Genomic DNA, 20,332 nt, shown 5'->3' with positions numbered 1-20,332 from the left:
TCTGTCCATTCTCACCCGTACAAATCAAAAGACAATCTCTCACGAACAAGAGTTCATAACACACTTAGGATTAAGACTAAGTTACTTAGATCATCCTAGGAAAATAGAAACCTAACTAGTTGACGGAGTTACATCTAGTGGTTACTATTACGCGGTCCGATCTTATGCAAACTTATTGCATAGGATACCCTCACTCACATGTCAACTACATGAATGTGTTGGAACATTGTGTTCGTATCAAATACAAAGTGAGTCATATCCATAGTGTTACAAGGATAAGGTACCCAACCTTATCCCTATACTATAAACCATTTAAGCTGATCTTGAACATTGATTCATGATGTCTCTACATATTGTTCAAGACTCATTAAACAACTTAGGATGTTATTTTATTGAATTTGGGTTATTAAGACAAAACTAATAATATAATCAATAACAATTATTACAATAATAACATTTTATTAATAACGGTCAATGGACTATATTTACAATCTACTAGTTTTATGACATAAATTCTGACAGGTGTACCAGTTGGTTCTAGTGCAGTTCCTACCGATGAAATTAGAGGTTGTTTCATCTTGAGGACAATGGGGCACATGACATATGCTTGCACATCTGAGGATAATGACAAAATGTCTTAAAGAGGCGAGATTCACGACTAAGCTAGTTTTATTAACTTGCTTATGTTTAGTCTATTTAAGCTTTTTTTGTTATCTTTTGTAAATAATTTCAATTTTTTTTTTGCCATTCATAGGCATTCTTCCCATTTTAAATAGTACAGGACTTGGAGAGCGGAAGAAAATGGCTATTAAACATGATTTCAACCTTAAAAGAGTCCGAATTTGAAAATAATCTAATCTAAGAAAATAAAGTAGAAAAGATGAGCAAACATTTCTAATTAAAAAAATAATAAAAGTCTAATTTAACAAAAGAAATAATAATAGGAAAAGGAAAAAAATTATTTGTCGGATTCCAATGAGGAATGGACACTGATTGGATACCCAAATAATTATGAGTTGAAAATATATGTTTGGTTGATTTACAGTTTTAACCCTTCAAATATATGTTTATTTGTTCTTTAAATTTCAAAACTGTACACTAGATTCCTGGTAGTTTTATTTTAAATTTTAGAGAATTTTTACCATAGAAATAGCAAAAAAGAAAAAGAAAATAGATAAACTCATAATATTGACAGACTTATATGAAGTTTATCTTATATATTAATGATAGATTTGTATTAGTATCTATCAAAAGCTTCAAATATTGATAGAAACTATCAGAGTTTTATCTCTGCATCTATCAGTGATGAACTCATGTGTAATTTTCTTGTCATTGATGTTAGTAAAAAATATACAAAATTTTATTATAACTTTTAAATAGTATAATCAATTCAGTAAAAATAAAATAATGAAGGATAGATATAAATTTTAATTTTACGTTTATGGAATCTAAAATTATCTAACATACATTAATTTAAAAAAAAATGCATAACATTTTAAATTTTATGGAAAAAAACAGAAGCTTTAAGGAGGTTTAAATTTAAAATGTATGATGAAACATTTTTAAAAATAATAAAATAAATTAAAATATACAAGTAGTAGGAAAATTTGGGATTTTTTCATCATTTTTATCATTGTTTATTAATGCCACTAATAAAAGTATTTAAATGACTATTATTATTAGAATTTAAATTTGCTATTATTTACCATTTTTTTTATAAAAAATTTAAGAATTAATTTAAAATTTAACGCATACATTATCATAAATTTATACAATTAGGTCAGGTATGGAGAGATAGTCAACTAATTAATTAAACTATGATGTAAATAGATAAACTATTTTACGCTATTTATATCATCAATCCAATCAACTAGTTGAGAAGAATTAGAAGAAGTGAAAGTCTGATTTTGTGGGTATCAAATCTCAATCAGTTAAGAAATCATTAATTAATCCTTTATTATGAATGAAAACAAAAACTTCCACCCTTTAATTATTTTTCTCTTTTCTAAAACCATTTTTTTTAATGGTCTGATTTTATTTATAGTACTTTTAATAAATTTTAGACTTTTTCTTTAAAAATCAAATTTTTAATCAAAATTAACTAAATAATAATAGGATTGTGTTTCAAATATAATAAGGTGAACAAAAACATTTATAAATTTAGATAAATATCAGTCATAGGTTTTGATATTACCTGCAAATTTCTTATATTTGTAAATATTTCTAACATATTTATTATTTAAAATTATTTTTTGTAAAAATAATGATTTTGAATAATTTTCACAATTAATTTATTTTGTTTGTTCATATTTGACTTCCCATCTCCCATCATCTATATAACTAAAGAGGGGTGGAGTTGGTTTAGGCATACTTTTCTCAAATGCTGTACTTGCACGGCAATTAGAATTAATGGAGCTAACAACAACAACAAAAACATTATTTTTAAATTCTTTTTCAAGAGAAAAAAATATTTCTCCACAAAAGTTATTCGTTGACCATTTAATATTATTGGATGTGTGAAGTAGGAAATGCATTTTAAATATATATTCATTCTTAACCATTTCTTACGTGATTTTCAAGTTTACTAATAACTAATGTAATCACTTCAATTACAAGTTTAGTGGATGTGTTTATTTGACTTATAAACTTTAAAAGGAGTTCTAATACATTTTCGTCTTCAAAACTTCATCTAACTTTAATTTGGAACATTTTCGTAAATATAACACAACATCTAAATATTTACAGTGTGTCTAACAAAAGTTCATCTAATCGGTCCTCCAATCTTTAATTTGAAACATTTTCGTAAATATAACACAACATTTAAATATTTACGGTGTGTCCAACAAAATAAAAAAAAATCCATGAAGTTCACCATTTTTTTTTTCAAATATTTCAGGTTTGTCATTTCTTTCCATATTCTTACTTCTGCAATTTTTCTTTTCCTTTCAATTGTTTCTTCTTCTACAATTTTTCTTTTATTTTTTTTTCGAACTGTTATTTGGTTCATTATCATGTACAAAATATAAAAGATTTATTTTTATTTTATTTGTTTTTCAAACTATTATTTGGTTATTCAACGTCATGTACCAAATATAAAACATCTTGGTTCACTATCTTGAATAAAAATCGTTGGATATTGACACACGTTTAGATTTGGGTACAACCAAATGTAACAAATATAAACAACCTTAAATACAATAATTGAGATATTGGTACACGATCGTTTAGATTTTGGTAGCTAAATCTAAAAGTGAGTGTACCAAAGAATCTTAAAAAAAAAAACTGTTTACATTTTGGTACCTAAATAAATTTAAACGATCAGTTCTAAATGATCGTGTTTCAAATGATAGCAAAATCTAAATGATCATGTAGCAAAAAATCTTGAAAAAAAAAATCATTTAGATTTGGGTAACTAAATCTAAACGATCATGTAGCTAGCCAAATCTCGCGAGTGACCAATTAGTTGTAAGTTGACTAAGACATTTTTGGTAATTTCCATTGTTGGGCTTGTGGGATTTTTTCATTTTTGGAATTGTTCTATAAGCGTAAATATTTTTTCGGTTTGTTATATATATATATATTTTTTAAAAAAACCCTTTTAATTTTTTGTTCAATATATATAAAATCGAGTTTAATGTCTAACAGTTGAATCCCATATCTTTTAGTTTTTTTGTCTAATATGTTTGTAAATGTTAGAAAAATTAAATAGGCTTGAGGGATGTTTGCACGAGAGTCCCGGAGAAATTTAATTCCTGAAGTTGAACTTAAGTTGATGTTGCAATTTTGTTGATTTGATGCGATGTGGTCCAATCTCTAGAATTTGGTCCTCTAATTCTCTCTCGATTTGATACTTATGCTTGATTTGAGAAAGCGGAACACGTGATGTTCTTGAAATTGGAGTCTTGGAAGAAAGCTTGTAGCTTCAAAGGAGCTTCAATCTTTTGAGGAAGTTGGAGTCTTGGAAGAGAGCTTGTAGAAGTTGGAGTCTTGGAAGAAAACTTGTATCTTCAAAGGAGCTTCAATTTTTTAGGGCGGTCGACTTCCGGAGTTAGGGAACCTTCTAGAGCTCTTGAGAGAATTCTCTCTAGACCTTCTGGAGTAAAATGTTTTTTCAATCCTTACAAATAAAGAAAACTTCTTTATTTATAGAGTTTTCTGGTGGGCTTTATGAGCTTGAGCCTGTTTGGTTCATAGACTAGACTCATGGGCTCAACCACATGGATTTGGATCATATTTAGCCTTTGGACTCAATTAAGCTTATTTTTGGGCTCAATTGAAGTTAGTCCAAGTAAATAATATTTAATTGAACCAAAATAATTAACTTGATTCATTGGTTAGGATGAAAACACGTGGCATTATCAAAATTGGTCAATTTATGGTTTCAATTTTAATTTGGGACACATGTCAATTTTTTTAATTAGTTCCAAATTCAATTATTTGTACTTTTCATCATTAATTTAGTAAATGATGTAGCAATTTGTGATTGGTCTAAACATTTTCTATTCAACAAATGCCTCCTTTTCGAGCTTTATTGCATACACGAGTGAATGAATCTCGAAAAAAGATAAATTTGAAGTCAAAATACGAGCTTTCTATTTTTGCTTAATTCAACATATCAGATTAATCAAACTACGAACTTAGTACATGAGTTTCATTTAAATTTGAAATAAGGGTTGGAATATGGTCAAACCTTAATTAATTTGAGAAAAGTTCACTATTTTATGTGAGACCCAGAAAGTAAATTCGGCAACGTATTAAGAAGTTGGCATTGAATAAATCCGCAGAAAGGATTAAGCAATAAAATCTTTTATGGTTAAGTATAATCGCGAAGGAAGTTTGCGATAAAAAGAGAATCTTTGCGTAAGTTAAGAAGTCAATGTTTTGAGTGTTAGACTAGGCGTTTTAGGTGGTCTTCACGAGAAGAACCAAGTGTTTCATGAAGAAGAAGTCTACGAGGAAGCATTGGAGTTTAAGTTCGCGACAAGAGTTCTATGCGAATAAAAGTTGGTTAGTTCGTGAGGAATATTAAGTGTATGAAGAAAGTTGAAAGATTTGCGGTGAGATGAGGAAGCGACTAGGCATTTAAAGAGTATTTAATGTAACTTTTGGTTGAGTTCTTTCTTTAGAGTATTGAATTGAACATCTATTATTAGTAAATCGCAAGTTTTGGCCGAGTTGATCGTGTTAAGTTTTTCACATTAAGAATGTCTTTGAATGTGTTTGGCGTTCGGTGCATATTCCGTTGTGTTTTGAGTGTTAATAGCTTCAAATGAGTTGAGAATAAGAGTTGCGAATAAGAACATTTCAAGGTTGTAACCAACTCACATCCTATTCTCACCAACTCACATCCTATTCTCCCAACTTCGGCGTTTTGGTCGCAATACGGTTTGAGGTGTGACATTTATCCGTAGTTTAATTTGATTTGAGGATAAAAATTAAAATTTGTTTGTTTAAAAAATAAATAAAAATTGGAATACAACCAAAGTTTTAATTTAAAATAAGGATGAGGTTTCTACCCTAGCTTAATTTGTCTAGAGAATGCACAAGAATTTGGAATGACCAATTTTAATTTATGATAAAAATGAGACACTCAATCTTGAGATAAAATTAGATTTATGACTTTGATTTAAATTTGAGACAAAATGGAGGACATATATGCAAGTTAATTTGACTTGAATTTTGAACCCAAATGTTAATTTTAAAATTGGGAATGAGATCTAAATTTTTTAATTTTTTTTTTAAATATTTTAATATTTTAATTATCTCAAAAAATTAAATTTGAGATTTCTCCCAAAAATGAAATAATTTAAAGTAAGGTAAGATAATTGGATTATCTTTTATATTTTAAATATTAAATATAATTAAAATAAGATAAGTTAATTAGATTATCATTTCTTTATTATTAGAAAAAGATTAAATATCATTCATATTCCTTTTAGGAATTGGATCTGTTTTTAAAAAATGATTAAATATCATTCTTAATCCTTTTATGTATTAGATTTGTTTTAAAAACTGATTAAATAACATTGTTAATTCTTTTAGAAATTAGATTTGTTGGCCTTATAAATAGACCCACACATTGATCATTTATTCCTTATCCAACAAAAGAAAAGTATGAAAAAACTTGTCTTTTCCCTTTTTCTCTTCCCATTTTTTTTACAGGAGCTAAAGGTAGAACTTCTTCTTTTTTTTTTTTTTTTTTTTTTTTGCAATCATTTGCAGGGGTGACTCTGTCGTTAGTGATCCAACTTCTACTAGGGGACGATCAGACATTTGTTGTAAGATCCACCTCTCTAGTAGGAATGATCGAGCATCTCGGTTCTTCTTTGTCGTCAATGATCCAACTTTTATTAGAGAACGATCGACTTTTGTCGTTAGATCCACCTCCATAGTAGGAACAATTGGACATGTGGGCTATGCTTTTCCATCAACGATCCAACTTCTACTAGGGGATGATCGGGCTTTTGTCGTTAGATCCACCTCTCTAGTAGGAACGATTGGGCATCTCGATTCTGCTTCATCGTCAGCGATCCAACTTCTACTAGGGAATGATCGAACATTTATCGTAAGATCTACCTCCCTATAGGAGCGATCGAGCATCTTCATTTTGCTTCACCGCCAGAGATCCAACTTATTGAAATCTCAGGTAACTTGCAAGACGTTGCAGGTTGAATGTGAATTTTAGATCTAGGCAAATGGAGAATCCATGGTCGAGGTGAGTTATGATGAAATCTTCACGCTGGATGTTGGTGAATGTGAATCCCAGATCTAGGCAAGGAATAATATATAATGTGATGGTTGAATGTGAATTCCATATAACGCTCCGAGTTTAGGAGGGAGACATAAATGAACCGGTTGAAAGGATAAAAGCCCTAGGTAGCGAAAGATTTTAGAGAATCATTCTTCAATTTAATTTAGGATTCCCAAAATACCAACACATTGGAAATATATAGTAACAAAATTCTAAAAGGTTAAGCATGCTTTTAAAGTAAAAGATATAGAGAATGGAAAACTCAAGTAGTTTGACGCCTCTAAATCTACTAAAACTCCAAATTGGGGACTCCACCTGTCGGAGACTTTTTTATCATTTGGCATGTGATTGATTTGTGGGAACCAATTGGGATAGAAAAAGGTTTAGAGAGAAACTATTTTTGTAGAGAGGAAAAGCATAGATTTAGGAAAACTATTTTCTTCTACATTTTTATAACTCCCTTTTCTTGAGGGAGTAGGAGAGAATCATGAGATTTTATTAATTTTAAAAATATTAAATTAATAAAATTTTGAAATCAACTAATTAACTAATTAATCAATCAATCAACTAATAATTAAATAAATCATATTTAATTAATATTTTATATAAATCATATTTAATGAATATCGGTTCAATGTTTTATAGTTTTAAATTGATTTAATTAAATCAAATTAAACTAAATTATTAATTAATTTCTCAATTAATTAATAGCTAAATTAAATATCTTATATTTAACTTAAATTAAATTTGAATCATATTCAAATATAAATTTCTCTCGTAACCAATCATTTGAATGTGAATCCAATTCACATTAAATTAATATGTGAAATCATTCAAATATTTTATCTCTTATAAACTAATTTTGAGTCATATCCAAAATTAAATTTATATCATAAAGTTTGATTAAAATATAAATTAAAATTAATTTATCACCATATAATATACTAATTTTCAAAGTAAATTTGAACATTTCAAATTACAACAAATATAAATAAATTTCATTACTTTTTACAAGCTAGGAAGATGATCTAATAGACCTACCAAATAAAAGCTACAACGATATGAGATTAATTGTTTAAACTCATTAACTACATTATTGTTAACTGTGTGTACACTCTGCTGAAGACTCATAGCTGAACTCTTCTCACTGTAGATATATTTCTATGTCCACGGATATAGACCAATACTAGTTAGTTAGTCTTTCACGAGTGTTTGTAACACCAGCTGGGTCAAATTATTGTTTTACCCCTAGGTTACTTCTAGTCCTTAAATACTAGTGCTCCTCTAATGAATAACCCGTTTATGGTCCAACCAATAAACAGAAAACCATCTCGTGCCATAGAGAGGGTAGGACACTTTGTTCAAGTCTCGTAGACATCATTTAAGGAAACACTCATCTACTTACCTTAAAGAGTGAATTCCATCTTATGTAATTATGTTTCCAACTCCCAGTACAAATCATATTGAGTTGGCAATATGACCACTCTCACCTGTACAAATCAAAGGACAGTCCCTCGCAAAAAGGATTTCATAATACACTCAGGATTAAGACTATGTTTGTTGAAATTTTTATCTTAAAACTAATAGTTTGTAAGCATATTCTATTCAATAAAGTCATTATTGATACTACCATCTTAAAGCCAATAAACTAAGGACCTGATGCTATTATTGAGTAAAATTAAACTTTATGTAGAGACAAAAAAGTGGATAAAGTTCGAGTATATACCCTAAATAGTCTATAGTATACGAATACGGTTGGACACCTTATTCTGACAACACTATAAAAGTGGTTCGCTTTGTAGTTAGTATAAACGACGTGTTCTAAATCGTTCATATAGAGACATGAAAGTGCGATCATCCTATGTAAAGAGTTTACATAATACTGGAACCATGAAATAACCACTTGTAAGTTATAACACTGTTAACTTTGTAAAACTGATTATTTCGTTTATAGATATCAAGTGCAACTTAATCTTAATCTTGAGCTAACTATGGACTCTTGTTCACATGAGATTATCCTTAGATCTGCATACTAAGGGTAGCTCATTACTACTGGCCCAATAAGCCTCTCATTTCAGAGGTAAGATCATGTGAATAGCTAGGGACATAAGGTGCAAGATGAAATTCACTCCTTAGGGTTAGTAGATAGGTTGTTTCCTTAATGACTAAATTCAAATCTTGAACAAGGGACCCCACCCTCTCGTTGGCTCGAGCAGGATTATGTTTAGTGGTTGGACCTTAAACTTATTGTTCAATAGTGGATGAATGAGACTTAAGGAGCAAGATATAATCTTGGTGGTGCAGCTTGTGAAGGATTAACTCACTTATCGTGGTTATATCACATGGACACATATATATCTATAGTGACGAGAGTACAACTATGAGACATTGATCCTTATCCCTATACTATAGACCCTTTAAGTTGATCTCGAACATTGATCCATTTATGTCTCTACATGTTGTCCAAGACTCATCAAACAACTAATGATGTAAGTTTATTGAATTCAGGTTATTAAGACAAAACTAAGAAAATAATCAATAACATCTATTAAAATGATAATAATAACACTTTATTAATAACTGTCAATGGATTATATTTACAATCTACGAGTTTTAGGATATAAATCCTAACACCTGTATGACATTTGAATGAGATCGATCCTTCGGACATGAAAGTAATGTTTAGAAAGACTTAAAATAATTAAAAGTTACTACCTATACCGACAAGATGTATCTTCCTTTTCAGTGGCTCGATCATAGGAACTCCAAAGTTAAGTATGCTTAGCTTGAAACAATTCTATGTTGGGTGACCTCCTAGAAATTTTTCTAGTATGCCTCCTCCGTGAGGACAGAGCACACGAAAAGAACTTTTGTTGGTTTGTGGTGAGAAATTTCACTAAAGCCTTTAGTGATAGAACTAAGACATGCACAATGGAAAAAGAATCAAAATTTTACCCTAAATGCACTTAATTAACAAAAAAAACTCTAAACTAAAAAATAGGGTTTTTAGAATACTTACATTCGAAGCTTCCGTTTTTCTTTTTTGAACAACCAATAAAGTTGACCTACTATCCTTTGGACTTAAAACTTGATTGTTGGACCTATTGGATGAAAGGATCGGGAGAGAGAAAAAGATGAAAAAAATTGGGCTTGGTAAATTTTCTTTCTTCTTTTTTCTTTTAAGTAAATAAGAAAAGAAATACAATTTGGTGTGAGAGCCCAAATCAAAATTATCCAACCCATCAAATGCCCTATTTATAGGGATTTTCCATGCAAAATTGCATGTCCATGCAATTCTAAAGCCCAACAACTCAAAGTCCACTTTTTCTAATGACCTTTTTGTCTTCATCAAAAGACAACACTTAGCCCACTAGAGTTATCGAGATTATCTAACAAAATGTTAGAACAAAATGTTGAATTTTTCCCCTAACGTTGGTCAAATGGCAAAATAGTATTTTGGTCAAAAGTCAAAGTTTGACTTTTCAAACCTAAAATCAACATTTTGACTTTTTATTATTTTGTCCATCTTGACTAATTTTGGCATCCTAAGCATGCATCCACATTCATTTTCTCAAAATTCAAATCATATTTGAATATATTGTCAATCAAAGTCAACATTTTGAACTTTTTACAACTTTGACTATTTCCATCATTTTCGAGCTTTCGAGTATGAATCTGTTTTCATATTTATAATATTTAAATCCTATTTAAATATATAGCTCAATTTCTAAACTAAAATCTGATGACTATATCACATATAGTTGTTGGTTTCTCTTTCTTCTCCCAATTCGATCAATTCGACTTATTCCCTCACACTGTTTTAAGTTTATTCCATATGAGCTAGCAGGGGAACCTAATGGACCTATAGATCATGGGCTCCAACGATTCAAGATTAACTGGCTAAAGTCTTTTAAACCAAGTTAATCAACATTTGTTAACTAACGGGTCATTCCACTAAAGTCCCGCAGTTGCACTCCCCTCACTATAGATATATTTGTGTCGATTTGATAAAGCCAATCAGTAAGTTAATCCTTCACAGGTTTTTTGTAACCTTGGTTGGGTCAAAATATCGTTTTACCCCCAAGACTACATCTTGCTCCTTAAGTCCCACTAATCCACTATTGAACAATTGGTTTAAGGTCCAACCTATAAACTTAATCTCTCTCAGGCCAATGAGAGGGTGGGGCCCCTTGTTCAAGACTGGGATTCAGTGCCTAAGAGAACAACCTATCTACTAACCCTAAAACGGGTAGGAGTGAATTTTATCTTGCATACTATGTCCCCAGAGCCCCAGCTATCCACCCGATCTTACCCTTGAAATTAGAGGCTTATTGGACCAATGCTGATGAGCTGCCCTCACCTATGCAGATCTAAGGATAATCTCGTGTGAACATGAGTACATATTTAGCTCAGGATTAAGATTAAGTTAACTAGGTCATCAATAATCGAGATAGTCAATTTTAAACAGTAAACGATGTTATAACTTAAAATTGATTATTTCATGGTTCAGTCTTATGTAAACACTTTATATAGGATGCCCCCACTTTCATGTCTCTACATGAACGATTCAGGATCACCTCGTTTGTACTTACTACAAAGCGGGTCGCATCCATAGTTTCTCTAAATAAGGCGCCCAACCATTATTTATATATTATAGATTATGTTAGGCTCTTTACTCAAACTTGATCCACATTTATGTCTCTACATATATTTCAAATTTAGTAAAAAATAGCCTCGGGACTCAGTTTATTGGTTTTAACATTATAATATTCAATTTCTCAATAACGACTTTATTGAATGGAATATGATTACAAACTACGAGTTTTAGGACAAAAAATTCCAACATTTAGAACATGTAAGGATGATGCTGCCGGTCGTAGGGGAAAAAGAGGAATGCTGGTGGTCTGAATTTTGAATCCTGGGTCGGGGGCATTAAATCTCAGGTCTCGAGAAAAGATTAAATGTGACAAGACGCTGGTGGAAACCTAGGTAACTTGTGTGACATTGGTTGAATGTGAATCCCAGATTTATGGCTAGAGGAGAACCTCAGATCTCGATGATGAGTTTGGAATGCTTGATCACTTAAAACTATGGAACTTATTGTGTGATTTTTGTCATGGTGGTTTGATAATGAGAGTCAATTTTTTTTTATGTGTCCTTATTGCTATTATTATCTAAATTTTTTGTATTCCCTAAAAAGATTATATTACTAGTTATTGATTATATTACTAGTTTTGTTTTAATAACCCAAATCCAATAAACTAATATCCTAAGTAGTTTAATGAGTCTTGAACGGTATGTAAAGACTTACATGGATAAATGTTCGAGATCATTTTAAAGGGTTTATAGTATAAGGATAAGACTGGGTACCTTATCCTAGTAACACTATGGATACGGCTCGCTTTGTATTTGATATATACAAACACAATGATCTAACGCGATCGTGTAGTTGACATGTGAGTGTGAATGTATCACATGTAATGAGTTTTCATAAGACCAAACCGCAAAATAGTAACCACTAGATGTAACTCTGTTAACTAGTTAGATTTCTCTTTCACTGGGATGACCTAGGTAACTTAGCCTTAATCCTAAGTGGATTATCAACTCCTATTCGTGAGGGATTGTCCTATGATTTGTACATGTGAGAGTGGCCAGATCGTCGACTCAATAAGCTTATCATTTTGGAGACAAGATCGAGTGAAAAGCTGAGAATATAATTACACAAGATGTAATTCACTCATTCCCTACTTTACGATAAATTGATAAGTGTCCCTTTCAATGGTGTCTCCAAGACTTGAACAAAGGGTCCTACTCTCTCTATGGCACGAGAGGGGTTTCTATTTATTGCTAGGACCATAAACAAGTTGTTCATTGGAGAAGCACTGATATTTATGGATTAGATGATATTTATGGATTAGAGGAAATCTGGTGTAGAAGGGTAAATTGGCCAAGCTGGTGTTACGAACACTCGTGAAGGACTAACTTACTGTTATAGTTCTATATTAGTGGACACATAAATATATCTACAGTGAGAGGAGTTCAGCTGTGAGTCTTTAGTGGAGTGTACACACAGTTAATGAATATTGATTAATGTGGTTAATGAGTTTAGCCAATTAGTCTCAGATCAGTGTAGCTTCTGATCTATAGGTCCATTAGATCCCCTTCCTAGCTCGTAAAGAGTGTAATGAGATTTATTTATATTGGTTGTAATTTGAAATGTTCAATTTTATTTTGCAAATTAATATAATGTATAGTGATACATTATAATGTAAAGTTTATCAAACATTGTTTTATAAATCTAGTTTTATGATTCAAAATTCATTTATGAGAGATGAAATATTTAAATTGTTGGAATTTATGTCCTAAAACTCGTAGTTTATATTCAAAATTTTGTTCAATAAAATCGTCTTATTGATACTATAATCTGAAAGTCAATAAACTAATGTTCATAGGCTATTATGTAGACTTGAACTTTATGTACAGACATAAAAGTGAATCAAGTTTGAGTCATAGCCTAAATGATCTATAGTATATGGATAAGGTTGGGCGCCTTATTCGGGAGATACTATAGATGTGGCCTAGTTTGTAGTTAGTACAAATGATGTGATCCTAAATCGTTCATGTAGAGACATGGAAGTGGGGGCATCTTATGTAAAGAGTTTACATAAGACTGGAACCATGAGATAGTCGCTTTTAAGTTATAACACCGTTAACTTTGTAAAACTAACTATTTCGTTTATAGATATCTGATGTAACTTAATCTTAATCCTAAGCTAATTATGAACTCCTATTCACATGAAATTATCCTTAAATCTGTATACGTGAGGGCAGCTTAATGGCGCTGGCCCAATAAGCCTCCCATTTCAGGAGTAAGATCGGGTGGATAGCTAGGGACATAGGGTGCAAGACGGAATTCACTTCTACCCACTCTAGGGTTAGTAGGTAGGTTGTTCCCTTAAGAACTGAATTCAAGTCTTGAACAAGGGGCCCCACCCTCTCATTGGTCCGAGAAGGATTCGATTTAAAGGTTGGACCTTAAACCATTTGTTCAATAGGGGATCGGTAGGACTTAAGGAGAAAAGATATAATCTCGAGGGTAAAACGGTACTTTGACCCAGTTGAGATTATGAACAACTTGTGAGTGATTAACTTACTTATCATTGTCATATCACATGGACACAAATATATCTATAGTGAGGGGAGTGCAACTACGAGACTTTAGTGGAATGACCCGTTAGTTAACGAAGGTTGATTAACTTGGTCTAAAGAGTTTAGCCAGTTAATCTCGGATCGTTGGAGCTCATGATCTATAGGTCCATTAGGTTCCCCCGCTAGCTTATAAGGAGTCAACTTAGAACATTATGATAGAATAATTGAAATTGTTCGAATTAGGTAAAGAGAGAGAAATTGACAAATATATATGATATAGTCATCGATTATAACTTAAGATAGAACTTCATTTTTAAATCTGATTTAAATAAGAATATGGATTCATGTTTGGAAGCTCATAATTGAGGAAAAAGGTCAAAGAAGTAAAAAGTTAAAATGTTGACTTTGGCTTTGAAAAATCAAACTTTGATCGACTTTATATTCAAATGTGATTTGAAGTTTGGATAAATGAATATGGGTTCATGCTTGGGAGGTTGAAATTAGTCAAAACGGACAAAATGGTTAAAAGTCAAAATGTTGACTTTGGACTTGAAAAAGTCAAACTTTGAATTTGGTTTAAATGTTGAATTACCATATTGTCGTTAGACTAATTTAAATAATAACACTTGTTGAGTTTTGGCAAGCTTATCACTTGCATGTTGTATGCAAGTAGCTTATTGCATGCAAGACACCTATCCCACTAAGAATGTCAAGTGGTGAGATAGGAAAGCTCTTGCATGTAGTTTGCTTGTAAACAAGTTTTATGAAAAGGTGAAATGACTCTTGGATTTGAAATTGAAAATTAATTTTGTAATTGAGAATTACAAAATAAAACCAAGAACTCTTTTCATTTGAGTTTTAATTTTTGAAACATCGAAACACAAAAGAAAAACCTAAAGGTTAGGTTCCTCCATAGAATCTCATCTCTCTCTATTTCCCACATGATGAAAACGGTAGACATGCGCAGCGGAATTAGGATCAAATTTTTACTCTAATTGCAACTAAACTAGTTTAGTGATTAACATGCATAAAAAATCCGAAAATAACAAAGATAGGGTTAAAAGAAAAACTTCACCTTTGATGCTTTTCCTTTTTTTGTAATCTCCTCACGTGCTTTTCACGATCTCCTCACGAAATTGAAGCAGAGACTACCACTAGCATTGATCCGCTATTCTCCGGACTTAGAATCGAGTTGTTTTTTCTAACTTTGCCTAAATCCATAAGAAAAAGGAATAACAATAATAATTAATTCTCAAACATTTGATGGTTGTTATAAATTCAACTTTCCACCTATTAGTCTATTATCACAAATCTAGCCAACATTCCACCTTCTCTCCGTTTGCATAGAGAAGGAATTTACTAATTTAGTAAACTATCTAGAAAAAAATAATTAAAGAATAATTTATATGTTAAGCAAATAACTTACTATGATGGGACTAGAGAAGTATAAAGTTTATACATCATTGTGCTTCAAGATTCTAAACGAACAAGATTCAAAGATGTTAACAATTTTAAAAAAATGTAAATAGATTTGAGAGTAGGAATTTATACCATATAGTCATGATTCAGATTCTCAAATGCAACTTTCATCTCATTTCCTATGTTTATGAATTATAGATCAAAATGACAAACTGTTAGCTTAATGAGACAATTTTAAATCTTAAATGCTTACTTCGAAAAGAATATTATGTTCATCAATTTCTCCAGCCATGTCATCCAAAGGTTTAGATTGAATCCAATTCTGAACACAAATAAGTGCTTCTGCAGTTTGAGGAGTTAATGAACTTCGATAAGAATCTAACACTTGTCCTTTCATGCTAAAGGCTGACTTAGAAGGCACAGTTGATATAGGAATACGGTAGATTTCCCTGGCTACTTGGCTAATGATCTTAAATCGAGAAGAATTCACCTTCCACCAATTTAGCAAGTCTAAATATTCATCTTCTATACAAGCCTCATTTAGATAACGAGCCACCTCTGTTTTAGTATCATTGAGAAATATTTTGTTGCTTTGTTTAAATCTATCATGAACAGCAAAACGTGCTTTATAAGATCCACTAGATGAAATAGAAGGTATTTCACTTTGACTTTGAAACATAAATCCTTCGATAGGAATACATGATTGTGTTTGTGAGTATTTTTCTTTTGACATTGAAATTCTCGTATAATAACCATCACACAATCGACGAAATGCTTCTTCAACCTTATTCGTCCATCGTGTTGGAACATCCATCGTAAGACAATTTTTTGTTAATATTTTATCTTCTTTAGCAAAATCTTTAAATATTTGCAGTCTAGCAGGAGATGACCTAACATACTTCACAACATTTCTGATTCAAATGATAGACACATGCAAATCTTTTAAGGCATCACTTAACAATTAAAGTAAGGATATGGGCACAACATCTAACGTGAATAAATTCACCATCCAACACTAACTCATTTCTGCTTCTAAACTTTTTAACCAAGTATGCAATGGCTACATCATTTAAGCTTGCATTATCAACGGTTATAGTAAAGAGCCTATCAATACCCCATCCTTCTAAGCATTTTTCAATGGCTCTCCCTATTGTATCTCCTCTATGATTAGCTATTTGACAAAAGTTCAAAATTCTTTGTGAAGGTTCCAATCATCATCAATGAAATGAGCCGCTATAACCATATAATTAATATTTTGTATAGAATTCCATGTATCTGTGGTAACTAACCCTTTGGCCACTTCAAGTTAATACACTTTTTAACCTTTTTTTCTCCTTCATATACATCTGAAAACAATCTTTTGCAACAGTTACTCTTGATGGAATCACAAACTTTGGATCTAATGTCAGACAAAATTGATGAAATCATTCACTTTCTACAAATTTAAATGACAATTCATCCAAGATAACCATCCTAGCAAACATTGTTCTACAATTTGCTTGAGTTAAGGGTGTAGCCATTAAACTACTTTTAGAATCTCCTTTTCCTTCGACATTATCATCCAATGGATCTACATACTTCTTACATTTCTCTAAATGTCTTTTTAAATTAGTTGTACCATTTCTTTTGGAATCACAAGCATATGAAGTCTCACAATGTTTACAAGCAGCCCTAGGAAATTTAGAATCACATCATTCTACTTTTATAAAATGTTCTCATACCGATGATGATGGTTTAACCGATTTTTTTTTTCCTAATACTGGACTAGAACAACTTTGTTTTGAAGTTTCTGTCTATAGAGAATGAAGTCATCCTAATAATCATCAAACAAAACAAACAAAAAAACACACAATTTTTAACTAATAATCACAAAAGAAAACAATAAGTAAAGCATATATCTTTTAACGGACAATACTTTTCACACAACAAAGCATATATCTCATATATCTTTAATGAGAAAACAATGAAGTATATATTTTCATTTTCTAGAAATAATAATATACTACATTATTGCAAGAAAGTCCCCTTCAAAAGTAGAGAAGGAAGTTGAAACAAATTGTTGTCCTATGTTTTCATCCTTTACTTCATTGAACTTTCATCAATTTTTCAGATTTGTTATGAACTGTAGGAGATTACTTCTCTTTAAGCTGTGTGAATTAATGAATTTTTTGTTTGGGGTTGATGAGGACATGTCCTTTCCAAGGATTTCCTCTCTGGCTTTCTAAAACTGATTTGAGAAATATTTCTTTAAGTTGTAAATGCATGATTTAAAACTCTCTTTCAGCTCACATCCTGAAAAAAGTATATTAAAAGCCTAAAATGATATATATGTTTAATTTAGGCATGAAAAAAAGTGTGAAAATACTGATCTATAAACAACAAAGTTTGAAATTGAGAGGCAGAAATAGGAAAGGAGAAGAGAGTAAGGAGAGGGATATAACAATAAAGAAGGCATTGAAAATTAGTATAACTTATAGGAACCAAATGGAAACGTTTTAAGTAAACATATCCACTTACCTGTCATGAACTGTTCTTTAACTATTAATATATATTTTACAAATTTGAGAGTGTGTACCGAGTATTATTACATCTTTTCTTTTTCAGATTTAGATTGAAGAGAACAATTCTAAGACAAAGATTGAATAGACCCAAATTAAAAAGAGAGAAAGGTTGAATTGAAAGATCGAAACAAGGAAGACAAGACAATAAGAGGGAGACAGGGCAGTAGTAATCTGTAAATCATGATTTAAATTTTAAAACACATAACACCAAACATAAAATTATGAAAAGTTCTCTAGAAAATCTTGTAAAAAAAGAGGAGGAAATTTACCAGCGATTTCGATCCAAGAGGAGAATGGCAATGAACGGAGAACGGAGAACGGAGAATGGAGAATGGAGAACGAACCCACGAATGAAGAAGACAAACCCACGGGAACTCGTGTAAGAGGAAGACGAATGAAGGACTGGCGAAGGATGAAGACGAAGGACTGGCGAAGGACTGGACAAAGGACGAAGACGAAGGACTGCGAAGTGCGAACTGCACGAGGGAATATGTTAAAGACAAACTTTTTAAACATAACTCATTTACATTTGAACAGAACCGAACCGAACTGAACCGATCCAGTTCCGGTTCGATTTGGTAATAATATTGATGAAGCCCAATCCAACCCGTCGGTTCGATTCGGTTCAAGTTTTTTCACCCCTAATTTGAAGGACTCATTTTATAAACTTTAAAATGTTTTCAGGTAGAGAGACTTTTATTTGCAATATTTTGTAAATAGTTTTAACATTCTGTTATTTGTGAAAATATACCACGAGAATTGTCAAAAATAGCAAAATATTGAAACTATTTATAAAATATAGTGAAAAAACTTAAATAAATTCTATAGAATTTTTTTGACTTTACTATGTTTTTTAAATAGTTTCAATATTTTACTATTCATAGCATCCAAGTTAAACTAGGATGACTAGAAGTGATAATTAGCCAAACATAGACACTAGAAATTGGATAATTAAAAGTGGAACTACTGTAATAAAGTTGAATACACAACCAAAATGATATTTATATCTAACCAAAAAAAATATCACAATTGAGACTTTTCTTTGTGTCAAAAGAAAAAAAGTGTGTAAAGTAAATTGGAAAAGAAAGGATTTACTAGGAGAAATGTCGTTTTTAATTAAAACTACAAGTGGAACCATACGCCTTAGGTTTGATTTGAACGTATCACCATGGCCCCTCTTAATACCTTTAATTTTAATCACAAATATTAATATATAAATGGAAATTTAATTAGAGATTTTGACATCCAAAATAAAACCCTCAACAGCAACGAATAATTCCCCCCCCAAAAAAAAAATTAGTGTTTAACCAATAAAAGTGACTTACCATCCATAACTTCAAAACAACCTCTATCAGTTTTTCTTATTCAGTTAATAATCTTTCTCTACTTTCCTTTTTCCTCTGTATAAATTACTCTCCACACCAAACCTTGGGGTTATGGCTGGGGTTGCAGGGGATGATGTGAAGTCGTGTCCTCGGGGACATTGGCGTCCAGCCGAGGACGAGAAGCTCCGACAGTTAGTTCAGCAGCATGGCCCGCAAAACTGGAATTTTGTTGCAGAAAAACTACAAGGAAGATCAGGCATATCTCTTTTTGTAGTATCATTTGACAAGTTTTTGTAGTTTTTCTTCCTCCTATTGAAAAGAGAAAAGAAAAGTTTTTTTAATAACTCTTGCTTATTTATTTGGTGTTTTTAAAGATCTTCCTTTTTTAAAAAGTAGTTTTTGTTAAGTATCCCAGAATTTGAATCTCTTATCTTAAATGAAGAAGTACGTGACATAAAATTAAACTAGTTTTTACATGAGAAATAATTGCCTGATGGACCTAAAATCTTTAAAATTATTATATGATATATTAAGTAGTTTTTAAATCCATACATCTTCAAAAAGTTAAGAGTCCAAACTGATCGTGCAGTTTATATATTAGAAATGGAATATATATATTGATTTTATTAACTCCTGACATCGAAAGTATAAATTAAGAAATTAGGATTTTAATCTCCATTCGGTTTTGTGATTGTTTTCAGTTTTTCTCCACTTAGTCCAACTCTTTAATTTACTTAAAATAGATTAAAATGGTGGTAAGATGTCCCAAGAAAATAAACGTAATTTTTAAAATAAAAAAAATAAATAAACATTGAATAGTAATTACCAAACGAAATCGAGGAAGAATCCTCTTTAATGGGAGAAAGACACCCAACTTTTCAATCACTTCTCCTAGGGTGTTGTTAATTAAAGCTTTTTATTAACTATAATGCTTGTTTCTATAGTTTTGAATTTCCTTCTTACATATGTTTGTATATAAGTCATGAATAAAGTATTCTTTGTCGTCTCTAAAAACTGAGAACTTTTGTTGATTATCATTTCTAAACTTAGTACATAATCAGAAAAACTCAAGAAATGCATACTATACAGATAATTAATAAATGTTATAAAATCAACAAATGAAGATA

The 20,332-nt window shown here is 31.0% G+C and overlaps 1 long non-coding RNA gene across 3 annotated transcripts; it reads right to left on the bottom strand.

Moving 5' to 3' along the window:
- Positions 1 to 6,016: 6,016 nt before the first annotated feature.
- Positions 6,017 to 18,344, bottom strand: LOC116402010. 3 transcript variants are annotated; one of them, XR_004214368.1, is made up of 4 exons: positions 18,150 to 18,344; positions 14,976 to 15,111; positions 9,771 to 9,852; positions 9,300 to 9,668 (listed from the first exon to the last, which is right to left on the bottom strand). It is a non-coding gene; the product is annotated as an uncharacterized LOC116402010 (long non-coding RNA). The 3 variants fall into 3 exon arrangements; XR_004214369.1 differs by lacking the exons at positions 9,300 to 9,668; positions 9,771 to 9,852 and adding an exon at positions 6,017 to 6,872; XR_004214367.1 differs by having other exon boundaries at positions 9,300 to 9,852.
- Positions 18,345 to 20,332: the final 1,988 nt, after the last annotated feature.

Source organism: Cucumis sativus, chromosome 2, assembly GCF_000004075.3.
Source record: "Cucumis sativus cultivar 9930 chromosome 2, Cucumber_9930_V3, whole genome shotgun sequence".
NCBI lineage: Eukaryota > Viridiplantae > Streptophyta > Magnoliopsida > Cucurbitales > Cucurbitaceae > Cucumis > Cucumis sativus.
This window is presented reverse-complemented; position numbering and strand designations above follow the sequence as displayed.